Source organism: Geospiza fortis, unplaced genomic scaffold (assembly GCF_000277835.1).
Source record: "Geospiza fortis unplaced genomic scaffold, GeoFor_1.0 scaffold192, whole genome shotgun sequence".
Taxonomy (NCBI): Eukaryota; Metazoa; Chordata; class Aves; order Passeriformes; family Thraupidae; genus Geospiza; species Geospiza fortis.
Genome location: NW_005054315.1, coordinates 8,904,660 through 8,922,472, shown reverse-complemented (window position 1 = coordinate 8,922,472; position 17,813 = coordinate 8,904,660). Strand labels below are relative to the sequence as shown.

Here is a 17,813-nt window from a genome sequence, read left to right as displayed (position 1 = left end):
TATAGGCCAAGCTTGCATGAATTTCACTTTTTGTAAAAGCAAATTTTGCATGAACACAAAAAAGCCTGAAAATGTGAATGATGTATCCCAAATTACTTTCCTTTCTTAAGCTCATGACTAACTCACTCTCATGACTATGTGACTCCCAATTTTTGCATGTTAAGGCAAGCCACAGTGATGCTGACTTTTGCTAACTTCTGTTCCCTCCCACCAGACTTGATCAGAAATTCATAAGCATGCTGCCTACCTCAGCAGTCAAACCTCCACAGCAAGGCAGCAGAAATGATCATTTTGCCCATAGCTACCTGTTTTGATCTTCAGGCCCAGATGAGAGCAGGTAGGTACATTTCAGCCACACTGCATTTACAGTCCATCACCTCATCAAAGCCACTTTCAGCAACAGGTTAAACTAAGCTACTGAACTGCATCACAGTGTGGGCACATGTTCCTACATCCACTGTTTCTGCTGGAGAGGCAAATGGTGGGACCCTTCTGGCCAAAAGGCGGGACCAAAAGCTGGATATAAAGATTGGGTCAGAACAAAAGCTCAATCAAGCCTGAAGTCTTCTCTGAGAGCAGGCAATGATAGAGACTAAAAAAAAACACTATAATGAGCAGCACTGATATTCTGTGCAGCATCTCCACGTTTGCACTCCCATATTCAGCTGACAAGCATCCTGAGAACTTCTGAGCTGGGCATCACACCCAGACCTCAGGATTTAAGGTCTGGAGGTAACACAACAGACAAAGTGACCAGTGTCCCTCTCTGGCCCTTGCAGGTCTGTTACCCTGTAGCCCTATAGATACCACACTGCCATCACCAGTGACTGGCCTGAAGCCTCGCAGCAGGGCTTGCAACATTGAGCATTTTTGTTTTTCAGGCTTGCTTTGTTTGAACTTCTATTGATCTGCCTGCAACTTTGTTAGCCCGCAATTAAACCTGGTTCAGCTGTGACAACAATTTTTTCCAACTGCACAGATGTCTGTGGCTGATTTAATTTTTGCTTATATTTGCATCATACCATCATTTTACAACTCAATACAATGATTTAGTGTAGAAACGTAAAGGCCTGGCATGACAGCAGAGGCCTTCAGAGTTGGAGACATAGGATGGAGTAGAAGCACGGGACAAAAAGAGAGAGGGTACAGAGCTGGTACTTGGTGGGACTGTGGCTATAGTTCACCCATGGTCTCTTAAAGAACTGCAGACTTAAGGCTGGGCAAAATTAGTTCTAGAGTGATCAGTTGTATGTATGGTATCACATATAGTAAATCTGGATGTACCTCAGAGCTGCAGACCAACGAAAAAAGGGCCACGTTTAAAAGCTTGTCAGCAAATATAAAAATGACCCTAAGTGGATCCTAGAGTAGAGAAGAAGAAACTACCAGCATGAACATCATATTCCTCAGATATTCAGATCTTTCAGTATCTGAAGTCCTTTGGATGCTGACAACTGCTAAAATGCCTCCACATACCCACCACTAGAATGAAACCACCTTATGGTCCAGAGGGGGAGGCAAAAGGTGAGCATTACAGCATGACAGAGGTAGACACTTTATGTGTTCAATGAATTTAACTGCATAGTTACTTATTGAGACTTTCCCCTATACAGAAGCATTAATTCTTTTCCAGTAATTATTGGATCCAGCCAAGTAATGATTCCTGGATCAAGCTGTAATGAGTTTTAATTATAATAACAACAACTTGTCTTTAGATATGAGTTTCATCTTTGCAGTTAAATAAAAAAGATTCTGAGTGTAACAGCATGTATATAGAATTTTGTACCATTCTTCCCTGTTCACATGCACCAGCAGATTCTGTGGTCCTGTGCTTTATAAGATAATTTCTTCAACAGTTAGGAGCACTAATTTTAATGTTTCCAGCCTTTTCAGGTCCTGCAGATCTCCTCTCTACAGAGTTAATTTACAGAGTTTTTATAGACTATATATGGAAGAATGAGAGCTAGCCATAAGAGGACAGGACAGGACCGTTTGTGATCACTTGGATAATTTCCATGTTACAAACACAATATATCTGCTTCCACTGAAAACATAATATGATTGTCTGCCCACAGAGATATCACTGTGAATCACGGACATCACTGTTACACATCTTTGCCAAATAATTTTTTTAAACAACAAATGTCACAAAACTCAACTTTTTTAACTTTTAGAAGTGAAATAAGCTAGAACTGCATGACAAAACTAAATGGGACATTATTAAACTCAGCTATCAATAGCTTTCAATCTTTTCTGATTTGAAAATGCCCTGAAAATTTTCCAGTGGAAGAACAAGCTAATTTAGAGCTACTGATCGTGGGTTGTATTCCTCAGTCACTTCCCACTAATTTTATTTGCATAGTTCATGGACAATTTAAAACCATCAACTTAAACATTCTAAGAACTAAACAGCTGTTTCCATCTGCTCAGAACAACATAAAATATTCACCTAATATTCTAATTTTTTCCATGTTTGGTCTCAATTTAGAAGCAAATTTGTATTTGGAAAGTGTGAGCAAGTGACTTTCTGGGTATTTTCCAGTTCTGAAAAGGGAAAGCCTATTAATAACTTTCTTATGCAATTAAGAAAGGGAAAAAAGAAAGCAATCTTTTTTCAAGAATCCAATCTTTTTTCAACAAAGAAAACAAAAATACAGTGTAACTGAAACCCTACAGGGGAAATAGTTCTTCATAAAGTATACAGTTACAAACAATCAGCACATTTACTAATCCAAAACAAAGTGAGTTAGAAAAAAAATCAGTCTGGCATTTCCTATGTGGAAGAAGTCAGGAACCACTGGTTGACGTGAGGGAGAGTAGCCTTGACCTTTTAATACTGAAGCAACAATAGTGTCAAAGCCCTGTGAAAACCCAGCTACTAAAGGATGATGCAGAAAAAGTGGTATTAGTGTGCATCCAACAAGCACTCTGTTAATTCTTCCATTCTGAATATCTCTGTGGCTAAGTACCTTAGGAGGGGTGGCCCTGGGGTAATACAGACAAGATTTTTAAGGAGCATTCTACAGGCAACAAGCTACTAAACTGCATCCTTATTTTGGCTGTGAAATTATCTGAGTGCTAGAGAACATCAGGCATGCAGCCTCAGTCCTCAACAGAGATTGTAAAAGTCACAAAAAAATGTCCTCTACCCTTCATTTATACTCTACAAGTTATTATATGACCTAAGCCCCATAAAATGTTTAGCTAATTTGAATGATTGGTACTGTAAATTATAATCTTGCAAATGGATGAGTGTTCTCAGAGATCCAGAGGGGGTGAGAAGGCAAAGAAGTGTGACTGTACAGTCAGGTATAAGATGCAAAAGTTACCATATTTATTAATATTTGCATAAAAGCATATGTCATGAAACTGCAGCTATATCTACCTTTTACAATTGCAGATAAAATTAGATCCCCTGGGAGTGGACAACAGCAGCATCCAAACAATTAAAGTTCAAACATATTCAATTTTTCTCCCCAGTGACAGTCTCCAGGCCCATCTTGCATAAGTAAGAACAGAATTTGTAAACACTTATTCAAATGGATTTTCCTAATGCGTTCTGCCATGTTATACAAGGAGTCCTTAATGTGCTGAGATCACAACTCAGAATGCAGGATTCAATAGGGCAAAATATACTGTGAATTTCTCCTCAGTTCTAGAAAACCAGTGACTGTGTGGTAATTCCCCTGTTTTCCAGGCACTTTTACAACCCAAAATCCTTTCAGTTCTCATGTTCAGATTTTCCTTTTTGATCACTAATATAGAAACTGACCTCAGGACAAGAGATATCTTACCCCTTTTGTGCTAAATGACTTCAAAGCCAAAACATTTAAGTTACAATATGCCAGTGTCATCTCTGTAGTGATGGATGCAGCTGCACATAGAAGAGATCTTTCCTATTCTGTGAGGCTCCTATTTAGCAAACTGATTTAGTCTAGTCTAATGAAAGATGTTTTGTAATGGATGCCAAGTACTCATTGGTACTTAGTGGTGCTCCTGGGGAAGGGGAAGAAGTACAGTTTTTAAACAAGACCCACAAGAGTGGTACCAGATGACTGGAGCTGTGCTGGGACAGTTACAAGCTGCTTTAAGACTTGAAGAAAAATCATAAGATATTTTTTGTCTACACTTGCCTCTTCCCTTCACTGCACAGCAAGATATCCAAACTCTCAATTACAGACAAGCTGGAGTACAACCAAGTGCATTTCTTCAACTCCTAAAGCAGAATAAATATCAGCACATAGCAAAACACAGTCAACTGAAACCACTCATTCCCAGTGCTCTGGGCATCTGTTTTGTCCTTCATATCCATAACCATTGCCCCTCAGCTTGACTTTTGCTCCCAGCAGAGCTTCCTTTAAAAAACAGTCCGCAAAATCTTCATCTTTCAATTTTTTCCTCCTTCCATAGCAAATACTATCTGAAAGCATTTATCTCCCAGCCCTCCTTCTCAAAGAAATAGAAGACCCTTTGTGGTAGAGTTGACTTGATAACTGTTACTTAACCCATCAAAGCAAATGGTTAACACATATAACCCATTGTGTGAGGATAAAATGCACCAACAGGCACCACACAAAACAATGCTGATTTGTCCTACTTTGAATCCAAAATAGAAATAGCTTTTCTTCTGGTAGTATATGTTTTTCAAAGCTGATTCATGAAGAAATATCAGGAAATTATTAGCATCTTTTATTATTATTAAAGTAATTCAAAGAAACTAAATGCTACTTGTCAAACTATTGATACGTGCCACATATCTTAAATATTCACAAAAGACTTTTTTTCAGAATTTATCTTCAAAAGCCATTTAAGTACACAGTTAAAGAACTCATCCTTGAACTAGCAAGGATGAGCAAAGAGCTCATCTGTTCGATAGTGCATCATTGCTGACTTTGAAAATTTTGTATTATCCCCTAACTTATTGTTAAAAATACATAAAATGCCCTTAAATTCTAAATTCTATTTTTACCTGGTTCATATTTCTTCAGTCTATGAGCTATAAAACAATAACAAAATGAAGCAGTGATGGCTTTCTATTTTTTTTCAGTAACTACAGAAACATTAAAATTACTATGTTGATAAATAATTGCAATTCTATGGCAAGTTTTTTGCCCATCAATCCCACTACCCCAACATGCTTTCAGGACACTATACCAAACAGAACTGGAGTTTCCTCCACACCACTGTTTGTCTCTACACCTCCACTTTGAATGTTTGAAAGTATTTGGCAGCTGCCCGGGACAACTCCAAAAACCACCTTGTCTCAGATCACAGCAGATTTGACTGAAGGAAAGTCTCCAAAGTGAACATGCGCAACCATAAGTGAAAAATGCCTCCAATTAGAAACACCAAATCAATGTTCAAAAGTCCCAGTAAAAATAGCTCGGAGTTTATAGCTGAGCAGCACTTTTAAAACTCTTTCTTTGCTCATGCTAAAATGGAGAAAAGGCAAAAGTGTAATTTCAGACAGCTTATTATTAAAATGTTTTCAAAGATAATATGCTCCTACAGGGGTCTGTGCTATAATACATCCTTCAGATTATTTTATATTCACATTCTAAACATTTCTGGGGTTAAAATTTAGCAGGAACTGCATTAAGTGTAGGGTTTTTTTAATAGGGAAATTACAGAATGATCTTGAACATAAATATTCCACAAGGCACATATTCTTCTTTCAAAACAAAATCAACATAAACACATTTCAAGAATAAATTATCTCTACCATGTTTGACTACAAACCCCTGAAATACCTTGGCAAAATTTATTTTCAGTTTTTATAGCATATATTCTATCCTAACAGCAAACATACTATTAAACATATCATGACACAATACACATGTAAGTTGGAACAACCTTCTCTCTGGTACTGTGCACAGTTCAGCAGAGACACGGTTCACTAGTTCACATAGCTCTGTTGTAGAAAAATATTTAGGTTTTTATTACTGTTTAAGAAAGCATAAGGACAGGGTTTACCTAGATTACACTATGAAAAGGTTAAGCAAGGGGTGCAGTCTTGGGATGGGAATCACTTCACTGAACTGTACTGAAGTTAAGCAAAAGAGGCAACTAGATAAAATTGAGTAGGGAAGGATAGGAATCTTCAAAAGGTCATTTTCTCTAACTTTCAAACAGCTATTTTAAGAGGCTATGAAACAAGATTAAATTTGCATTCCAGCATCTCATGGTTAGTAATGATCTGCAGCAGTAGATTGTGCTTATTTGATCCACCATCATCCTCCTCACTGCTCATTCCCACACAAAAAGAATCTGGGTTTGCTGCAAATTCTTCTGTTTCTTCTTCCCCGATATGACTGTAGGAAATCTTTTTCCTGAAATTTAGAGGTGGGTTCCCTCAGACCTATCCTTTCTTTTCCAGGAACATCTTCAAGTGATGTTCTTCCAGTTTTTCTGGGCATCTTTTAAAGTGACAGCCATGCTGGCCTGAGATGCTCCAAGTATTGTCTCTCAGGAAGAGGCTTAGACAGATTTTCAAAACAAACCCCCAGTTTACTAGCCAGAAAAACATGACTTGGAGCTAAATAAAACCTAGAATACAGGGGGAAAAAAGGACACATATAAACTGGGACAGATTCTAAATCTAAGGTAGTTGACCATGACTCTAATAAAAAATAAACCTGAAAGAGCTGTGACACATTTTCACACTTATCTTCTCAATCCTCCCCTCCTTGTCATCCCTCCTCTTGGACTGTCATTCAAATCCCTCTGTTTCCAGCAGAACAACCCCCTTCCAAACTACTGACGATTCGGTGCATAAACAGGGTTTTTCTTCACTGTGGCAACTTTCCAAGTAAGGACTGTGAGATCATCATACAATTGTTTTTACCACAGAACAATAACAATGTAGTACCACTATACAATAATTAATTACAAAGCAGAAGGGGAAAGAAAAGAGAAGCCATACAACTCTTTCCTGATATTCTTCTCAGCACTTAAAAACCTCAGAATCCCAGGCTGAGCCCTTATTAATGAACAAATAACTAGAGAACTAAACATAGTGCTACCAGAAGTACATTAAAAATGTTTCTTGCTGCGGTATTTTCCTCCTGCTATTTTATGAAGATTTCTGGTAAAAAGCAACCTGATCAATCTCTTAATAGCTGACAAATTAGAGTAACTCAGGATTTGCAACAGAGCAGAAAGGACATTACTCACCATTGCTCAAAGGATTCAACTTCTTTTTGAACCCAGTGTTGGGACAAACCAGCATCCAGGGAAAGGGCAGCTCTTCACTAACACACAATTTTAAGTTTCAGTGTTTGTCAAACTAAGGAGGTATCTGGGGCAAGGGCTGTCACTGACTGTTAAGTGCTGCACCCATCACTTGTCACTACAGGCACATCAGGGATCTACAAACACAGTTTTCACTTCAGAGCAAGCTTTTCTCTCAGTGGCCATGAGTTTGCTACCCAGCAGTCAGCTTCTAAATGTATATTTGTCACAGGTTAAACTAAACATGCCTTTGTCCAGCCCTGCAAATTCACTCAAAGCCTGATTTATCACACAGCTTTCCACGTACTGTGCAGGGGAACTGCAGGGCAATACAGCAGACAGTAAGCATCACACTCTATAGGAGTTATCAAAAAGCACAAGCAGCCAAACAGCAGCCTAAGTCCAAAGAATCCAAGCAATCACTGACCTTTATAAATCTTTAAGCTTGCTCCTAATTTTACATAAAGCATTCTCCTACTGATTACTGTCATGTACTGTGCAATTATCACTATGCATTCTATGTTGGTTAAATATTTTATCCATGTCCTAGGTGAATGCACAAACTCAATCAGTAAGACATGCCATATATTCAGTCCACATCACCTCTAAATCACACAAGTAAACACTTCTGTTTCGGTATCATAATCTTCCTACAATACCACAATGTTGCACATAGACCTGCATTAGTCCTCTGATGGTCTGCAGACTTCCTGCTTGTTGGCTACAACCTATCTGCTATCAGCCACATTTCAATGCTCCCCATAACTCCAGCAGAAGAGCTGTGGCAATTACGTTTCCCATTTTATCAGTCTTCCTGACATAGCCAACACAGCTATCTCAGCCCCCTCTTGTAACATAAGTACTTTGATCATCCCTGCAGTTTTTCACCAAGTGGTTTGGGTTGGAACGAACCTTAAAGACCAACTAAACCTGCCATAGGCAGGGACACCTTGCACTAGACCATGTTCAGAGCTCCATCCAACCTGGCTTTGAGCACTCCCAGGGATGGGGCATCCACAGCTTCTTTGGGCAACCTGTTCCAATGTCTCACCACTCACACTGTAAAGAATTACTTCATATCTAATCTAAATCCACCCTCTTTCAGTTTTCTCTGCCTCTATCACATACTGAGGTGAGGTTTCTCAGACACTGCAAGAGGTATTACACACTTATGCTGCATCAGGTCCCAGCCCAGATACACCCAGCTGAGATTCCCTCCCTCAACTGGAAATACCTCTTTTGGACACTTGCCTGTACCCCATACATCATTTTCATGATGGTGTCAAACTGACAGACTAAAGACAAACTTAAACCCACTTACCCTCATATTGGCCTTTCTCCTTCAAAATCTTCCATTGCTGAACTCCCTCTTCATAGGAAAAGTTGTTGCATTACTTCCTAAGCTGAGGCTGTAGCACCATCCAGTTTCAGGCACTCAGCACTGATGCCAGAGTCAGGTGCCCAGGCTCTGTTAACAGTCAAGACAGAAATCAGGAGTTGGGTGCCTAATTAAAAATCTGCCTCTTTCCACTGATTACATAAGAGCTCAGACTGTCATATTGCTAATTTTGATATCAAGGTTAAACTGGGTAAGAGAATTCATGACAATGTGTGGCCTGACACGTTGCTGGGTTGAATTCTATCCCTTTAGTATTATCTAATTGTCCAATTAATTGAATAGTCACTCCATCTAAAACTGTGCACTAGAAATTAACATCCTCCTCCCATCCACAAGTTTCAACAGCCTGCTTTCAATACAGCATGCCAACAAGATGAACTCCAGATAAAAACAACACAAAAAAACCAAAAAAGCCTCAAGAACACTAAACAAGCCAACTCCCAGAGAATAATTAATCATATATATCTACCTCCTTCTGTCTCTCCCATAGCAGTTCTTTGGGTGTGTTTAAAGTTCTTACACTAACTTAATCTTCCTCCACCTTGAACAGTATTTTTGTTCCAACACCATGTTAAATGGCTCAGTAGAATCCAGAGAGACCAGATCTAGCCCATTTATTTTTCTAGAAAACCTACTTTCTTATTAAAAAAAGATACTAGGCCAGTTTGACATGACCTATCTTAGAAAAATAGATTGTGTTTCATGCTCCCTCCCCTCAATTCCCATGTCTTTAATTATTTATTCCTTAAAAAATATTTCTAAGGTTATTAGGGTCAAATTAACAAGCCTGAAGTTGCCTAGATCATATTTCCATATTTGTAAAATTCAATAGCATGAGTAATAAAAATCCCCTAAAAAATCTTAGTAATGGATCTATATTTCAATCACACATATAAAAAGTACCTTGAAGAAATTCCCAAATTGGAAACTCCCAATGGAGCAACTTAAAAAGCCATTCTGACAGCCAGAAAGTCTGATCTTAAAACATGAGAGATGCAAAAACTGGATGCTTTGTCTCAGAAATGTAATATCATGAGTAAAACATCCAAGACTTCCTGAAATCTCCTGAGACCACAAAAAACACAGGATACAGTTAAAGCCTTTGTATAACTTCATACGTGTTGGACTCTTATGATCTTGGGGGTCTTTTCCAGTCTTATGGGAAATTCCAGTGCAAATCTGAAATGTTTGTGGGATTCTGTCACACAAGCCTCTCAGAGTTGCCTTAAATTCTCATTATTCAGTACACTTTCTCATATTCACAAACTGTTGAATATGTTCATGTAGGCTTTTCAATTACTTGGGTCACTCAAGCATGCAACATCTGGAAAAGTTTCTGTTATAAGGCATGATGATTTTCTTGATAATATCCAAAAGCTTTTTAAAAGAATAAGTACATTTTTCATTTGAAGAAAACTGTTCACATGCTGTGAGAATTTGCTTTTTGTTTTTCTTCCTCTTCTTGTTGTTTTTGTGTTTTGGTATCTCTACCAGCTTGATATAAAAATGCAAAAAAAAAAAAAAAAAAAGCAACTTAAAAGTACAAAACATTTCTTAGTATGCAATTTCAAACCCTTTTTCTGACCCACATTTGCATTTCTCTGCCTTGAGCTGCAAGTAATCATTTTGTTAAAAGGTAATATTTTTATATGCTGCCTCCTTCAGACAAATTTGGCCTTAATTTAATATACTCACTTACTGACTCATTCTTCAAACAACACAAGTGTGAGTTGTGCATCTTGGTGCTTTAGCAGTAGGTTTGTAGCTGCCTGCACATGTCACACAATAGTCAAAATAGGCAAGCAGTTAATATTTCTTCTGAATATCATGGCTAAAAATGTCTAATTGCGCTAAATTAATAGCCATGGGGCATCCAATAGGAGGGGTAGAAGTAGGAAGGCAGGCACCAATCTCTTCTCTTTGGTGACCAGTGACAGAATTGCAAGGGAATGGCATGAAGCTGTGTTGGCAAGGTTTGGTTAGATATTAGGAAAAGGTTCTTCACCCAGGTGGTTGGGCACCGGAACAGCTTCCCAGGGTGGTCACAGCACCAACCAAGCCTGACAGAGTTCAAGAAGCATTTAGACAACACCCTCAGGCCCATGGTGGTATTCTTGGCGCTGTCCTGTGCAGGATCAAGAGTTGGACTTGATGATCCTCATGGGTTCCTTCCAACTCAGGAGATTCCATGATCAAATAAATTCTGGTTCAGGAAGGTGACTCAGCTGAGGGGCAGCACATGAGCAGACACATAACAATAGGCTTCAGTTCCACTGTAGCAAGCAGAAAAGTTAAGATTTCTCCTGGTGTAGATTTTAAGACTGACCTGGCTTCTTGGGAGACCTCAGATCACTGACAATTGCTCCTGACTTCACCAATGGCTGCAGATCCTCAGTGTCTACAGAGGACTTTTATTGAGATGTCTAACTACAGATTAAAGATATGAATTAAAAAATTTTCCCTGCCCCCGCAAAGTCATGAAAAATCCTGCACCAAAGTTAAAAATAACTATGAGTCTATTCTGCTATTTATTCTTCAGAGAGTAGCATGCTAGCAATGCCTCAGTATGAAACAAACTGCAGATTTTTTGTCTTTCATTGCAGTGCTTCAAGCTACTGCAGGCCATATGTATGGAGACCATACAGAGTGTTCACAAAGTGTTTGTACTGCACAGTCCAGATCTTCTGGCGTGAGGAAGTCTGTACCTGAGGACCTACATGGTCATTTTCTATCTACCTAGCTAAAAGGAAAATAATGGAAGTAGGAAATTATCCATATGCAGAGTTTCCATGAATGAAAGAAGCATGGTAGGCAGCTGGTTTTGAAGGTTGGTTTAGTTGATTCACATTAAGTGTTAATTCTCTCAGTATGTTTTAGTGAAAAAATTATTGCTGAAACCCTCATTATCACTCTGTGGTAGTTCATCTATGTATCTCCCAAGGATAATACTGAGATTATTAACAATTAGGTACTGGACATTTTGTAATTTAAACATTGTAACAGCTCTATAATTCAAATGCAAACACAGAAGTAAAATTAATGTTATCGAATTGAATGCAAGCTCGGGCTGGATAAAGTTCCAAAGACTTTAAAGGGGTTGATGTAAGAGTAGCATTTCAGAAAAAGCTTGATTTTTGGGCTTGCACAGAACATAATATAGACAAAATATTTGTAAAAAGAGACAGAAGTCATAAGAAAGAACCAAAGTAATAGACCACAGATCACTCTCATTTCCAGACACTTAAAACACTTGAAATTCTGCCTCTGCCTTCTCCCTTTGTGCCCTCTTCAGCTGTTCTCATTAGCTATGTGACATTATGTCCTCTTACTTTTCTTTCTCTCCCTCTCCCTGGATTCAGGCTCTATTCAATACCATTATGCCTTCACATAACATATTCAAACTCAGCTCTTCATCTCTCTCTTCACTGTTAAAAGCCATGGTTAGCTCTGTATACTAAAGACAGCAGTCAGAAAACCCTCTAATGGAATACAGAATATTACAGAAAGGCCAAGTGGCACACATTATGCAATGACTGCACATGTAGTTATTGCAATTACACATGCCACGTTGGCATGGGGCATGAATTGATCTACCATTAACAAGAGGATGATGAACATTACGCTCTAAGAAACAAGATCACTGCATGTAGTCACACATGGCCTGCTCTGCATTTATTCTTTACAAACTGGGAAGAAAGAAGAAGGAACAAACTAGCAAATGCTGGTGGTTTTTGCTAAAAAAATCCCAAACTGTAAAAGCAGATAGAAAATTTGCAGTAAAAGGTAACAACAATAGCCATAAAGCAGCTTGCTGTGCTTATATTAATGATCATCTCTCCTTGGTCAGTCACCCATGCTGTTTGTCCACTCATCATCTACACCAGTATTTACTTTAGCAGGGCACATTTTCTAGAGATGTCACCCAGAGAACTGACTGAAGGGAAACCTGTGACTTTTACTTAAAAAGAGTGGCATAACCTGTCTTATGCACAATTAAGGAGCTTTAATAAAAAAAATATGTGGAGCTTTACATATGCAACACAGAGTTTGACTCCCAATAAAGAAGCCTAAATCTACATCAGTGGAAAGAAATTATTCACCAAAGTACCAAGAAAACAGGCAAACAGAAATGGCATTCTCTTTTCTTTCTCTCCAATCTTCTCTCCAGATCTACTCTAACACAAAGCTTCAAGCAGGTAGCGCAATCTGACAAAAAATGGAGTGGGTTGCACAGCCAGGGCCATATTTGAGAAACACTTAATTAGGATGATATGCTGTCCCTGTAGGGGAGCCCCAAATGCTGGCTTTTAGCTCTATTATTATGGATTTCTTTGCAAGTGTGGAGACAGACCCCACAAGGGAGAAGTCATAGCTGTCTTGGGGTAGAATGACAATTCTTTTTTAATTTCTTCACCAAGAAACAGAACTACATTGGATAGAGATGAAGGATTGCCTCAGGCATTTCTTTTCCAATGCAGACAATGATTAATAAAAGAAAGAAAGATGGTATGAATGACTAGTATTACTGCAATTCCTTTTAAGTCACAATATAGCTACAGGATCTGGCAATGCTAATTTGCTGCTGGCAACTTTATCCTGGCCTTCTTGGCATGGAGAAAGATCTGTAAGTGCATGCCTGATTCCCAAGTTGTTCTTCACTGAGCAGTTCAAGATGGTCAAAAGAAAAAAAATTATACATAAGCCTCTAGAGCATCCTGTTGTGCACTCTATTCCATTCTGCCCCAATTAAATAACTGAGTCCATGGTATCGACCATTTGCTTTAATTTCAGATGTAGGCACGGCCATGGCAGCACACCTCTCTAGACTTTCCAGTAATTGATTCTCAGTCTGCCTTAAGACACACATTTAACACAAGAAAAGCAATGCTGCAGGAGAAAGTGCATCTGCTGACTTTGTCTGCTTGACCTTGGAAAGGAATTTGATCTGCCTTAGCAGGAGCAGGGGAATAACATCTCTGAGAAGTCAATACCGCTCACCATTGACTCTACTCCACCATTCATTATTTGCTGAACTCTGTAAAAGTGGACTAAGGGCACTACATCAGGGACAAGGACACTGAGGTCCACCCTCCATTTCTGCATGCAACCCTAAGCATCACATTTGACCAAGAGCATCCTGTTACACCTCTCACTACTTCCTATTCCCACACCAGCAAAACTTCCTGTCTCTACCAGAAAACTCTTTTTATTAGTCTGCTTCATACTGCCTTGCAGTTCAGGCCACATCCCCTCATCTCATCAGCATATGTGGCCCAACTTCTCTTACTCTCTGGAATGCCAGAAGCAGCTGCTCAGCTCAAAACACAGCTGCTCTGCACACAGGAAGCAAGAGGAGTCCTGTGACTGAATTTTGCTTGGAAATCAGTGGCCAAGAGTCTTCTCACTTCTGCTAACAGGAGCCCCAGAGACAGAGATTTCTCTCTCAGGGCCTAGAAATGTGACCATCAGCCTCTTCACCCTGCCACAGACAGGACATAAAGCAGCTCTTTCACTGTGGAGAAGCAAATACTTGACAAATGTTTGTGAAATGCCCAGCAGGGTTCAGATCCCATCCTGAAGGATACTGCCCTATGCTACAGCAATGCTCAGTGATAGGCAGACCTGCCTTCTTCATCAACATCTCTGGACGTTTAGGAGAAAAAGTAAAGACGGGTTTGTTCCTATGGCAGAAACAGGCAACAAATATTGGCCTTTCAGCAAAGGCTGTACTTTAAATCTCACAGACTTTGAGATAATTTGTCAACACATAATTTGTCCAAATACAAACATATCATATTGTCACTAGCTATTGAACTTCCTCACCTTCTGTGGGCAATGCATCCAAATAATAACAGAAAACCCCTGGCCAATATAATGAACTACTCACACTACAAACCATAGGGTAAAAGCATACCACTGGTACCAGAATGTTGGATCTTGTCAGTGCTCCATTATTTCCAAGGCTGAAAGCTCCTTTTAGATTTCTCTGTCTCTAATTTATGATGAATCTTTGAACCCTTGCCTTCAGTGTCAACAGATCATCACACATTACAGCAGTAATCACTAAAATTATCTTACCTTACTCCACCTTTCACAAATTAAATTCAGCATGTGTATCCAGTTCTTTTTTAAATGAAGTCTGAAAGACATAAAAAGCACAAATTATTTCTGACTGAATCAATCCATATAAACAGGCCAGTAGTATAGGATTTTTCTTTTGGGGGGGAGGGGGGGGGAGCAGGCCAGTAAGTAATAATTACAGAAGCTAAACCCAACTAAAAAATGCTGAGTGTTAACATTTTAAAACATAGCTTCTCTATCATTTGAAACAAAATCATTCATTCAGTTTCACACCTTCACCTCTTTATTTACACTCAGAGAACAAAGTCTGTATAACTGGGAGGTAGGAAATAACTCTATGGATCAAACTTCTTATCTTAAGGTCAAAACATAAACTTATCAAGTAGCATGCCTTCCAGTATAATTTTAACCTGAAATATCTACCATTTTGCTTCAATAGAGCATGTTAGAAATCTTTGAGTGTGGTACCACAAAACTGTGGCAAGTCAACAGGTTCCTATGCGGAGAAGATGCTTCTCTATTAAAAAGTACACATGGGGCAATCATATAAATATATACAGTAAGATTAAGAAAGGTAAATCCTTAATTCACAGAAAAATGCAGTCATAAGAAAAGCACTCCTCAAAACATTAAATTCAGGAAAGATTCATACATAAAGCAGTGTTCAAATGCGTGATGCAGTAATCAAGACGCAATTCATCAGCTTACAGCAAAACTAACAAAGGACAGCCAGAACTGAAGTAAAAGAAAGAAGTTAGAAAGTCCTAAGATAAAACAGCACACTACAGACTAACAAGAACTTCTGCTACCAATTGGGAGCTTATCAGTTGATAAAAAACAAGAAGAAAGAAGGCCTTCGAGTCAGATAACACAGCCACAAACAGGGAGATACTTCACTAGGGTGTACCAGCAATGTGCTCCTGCTGCTACAAGCGGCAGCAATGAAACGAAGTTAGGAACACTTGCTACAATGAGCTGAACAGCATCCAGCTCAGTCTGCAACATGCAGAGAAAGACTTGTGCAGACAAGGAAGAGCCACCTTCTGCAAAAACACTGTTAAACTCAGCAAAGTGGAAGCTGAGATGAGTTACAATTTGCTCTTCAGAGATACATAACAAGGGCTTTCAACACTGAGGTGAAAAAAGTGTTAAGATAAACAGAATGCTAACAAAGTAACAAATGTCAGCTGAATAATAGCAACAAAAAAGTTTAGACAAGGGTAACCTTGTTTTCCATATAATAAAGTGTTATACCAACGTTAAAACAGATTTAACAGTTCAGGAAAATGCATCCAGTCCTGTGCTTTCACGGACTCTTAAGCAAAGCATCTAAAATTATACCTCTTCATAGAAGTGGCCTGCAAAGCAGCTTAGATTTTGTTCTCTTTTCATTGTCCAAGGTGAAGGCAGAAGAACAAACTTAAGGTTCACATCTATGACTGTCAGTTCAGATGAGAAGTTACAAAGCTTTGATCCTGGCTTTTGTTCCTCCATGAGGACAGAGACATCTAACATTATATGGAGCTCTTTTTGGGGTAACTGTGATATGCAAGTTACCAGGAAAAAAAAAGTCATCTACTATTTAAAACCATTTTTATATTGGCACATTCAGTTGCAAAGTTCCAATTTAATATTCTTTATAACTTCAACCATATTTATTTAGTATGGTTATTTTTTCTTTTTCCACTCTAGAAGCAGGGCAAGTGCTGTGAAAGCTCCTGGACACCATGAAGGCTACTGTCAAGGCAAATCATTGCCAGTCACAGTCACAAGATCAAGGGCTGATACTGTGGACCTACAACATTAATATCCTGTAATATACTGTACCACCTTCACCTTCAAGACATCTAATATAAAACTTAAACCTGGTCAGTTATTATTTATTTAATTTAAAGGAAGAAACTAAAAAGGCAGAGATGATAAAGGCATCTAAAAATTCTATTTTCAACACTGTGACAAAAACCAGATTAGTTCTGTGGAGACAGGCAAACCCTTTTCAACTTTGCGGCTTAGCTCATGCATCTGTAAAATAGAGACAATGTGACCTAGTAAGTACATCAAGCTTCTTTGCTGCCAAGTCATATTCCTAACTTGTTCACTACCTTCAGCAAGTCACACCCATCTTGCAAAGCAACACTGGCACTGGTGATGTATTTTAAAATCAACCCATCAGTGAGATTTTTTAAAAAATATTTCATCTTCTGCAGAGAAGGTAAGACCTACCCCTACCAATCTCTCTACAATTTCTGACCTCCTGCAGATGCCCTCCTGCTCTGCACCCCCTTCTGAAAGCAACTTTGGGCTTTCAACTACATTTCTAGAGGCCATCTTTAAGTCCTCCCCTTTGACACAACCACAGTTTTTAATGGCACTCCAGTTCTGTTGCACTTTGGTACCCGATTAAGAACTGTCAAAGTGCAGCTTTAGCTGTAACAACTAAACTGAAGACCAGCAGCACATGCCCAGGTTATTACATTCTGAGATGCCAATGGCCCTTGCAGATGAACAATTCTAACTGGGGACCAATTCAAGCCCTTTTTCACCCTACATTGTAAAGTTTTTTAATTATATTGCCCTGTAATAGCAGTAAAACCATAGGAGAGTGTGGTACTACTGTAGACTGCACTAAAGGACCATCTTCTTTACATGTTCTGCCTTCTTTCTCTGGCCTTTTGCATTAAGACAGCTTCATTACAGAAAAAAACCCAAAAACCCACATTCTATTAAAGACTGTGACATGGTTTTGCTTAATTAAAACCATTCAGAAATTGTTTTGCAATAGACTGATGATGGCAGTTCAAACCTTAGAGCTTGCTGCCAGAATTTAAAAGCCATTCAGATCCTTCACTGTACAGAAATTATACATAGTGAGGCTTTTTCTCTCCCCAGTCACTTACATTGCATCCAGGATTACCACATAAACTAAGGAGAACATAATTTCTCCATTAAATCTGCCACACCATTATTCCAAAGTACCGCAGAAAGTGAAGTGCATGACACTATTTTCTGTAGAAAAACATCAGCGTGAAAAAAAAACAAACATAAAAATAACAGGGAGTGTACATGCTCTCACTGGAAATGCCTCACTTTCTCCTTCATGTTC

The 17,813-nt window shown here is 38.8% G+C and overlaps 1 protein-coding gene across 5 annotated transcripts in view; it reads right to left on the bottom strand.

Moving 5' to 3' along the window:
- The window catches only part of INPP4A (inositol polyphosphate-4-phosphatase type I A), a 70,728-nt gene extending 55,958 nt beyond the window's left edge, over positions 1 to 14,770 (bottom strand). For 3 of the 5 annotated variants that reach the window (XM_031056131.1, XM_031056135.1, XM_031056133.1), the window contains exons 1-2: positions 14,708 to 14,770; positions 8,552 to 8,698 (exon numbers count right to left, since the gene is read on the bottom strand). The gene's annotated coding sequence lies outside the window, so the exon portion shown is untranslated. The remainder of the gene's footprint in view (positions 1 to 8,551; positions 8,699 to 14,707) is intronic. The other 2 variants (XM_031056134.1, XM_031056132.1) reach the window with 2 other exon arrangements.
- Between the last annotated feature and the right edge of the window lie 3,043 nt (positions 14,771 to 17,813).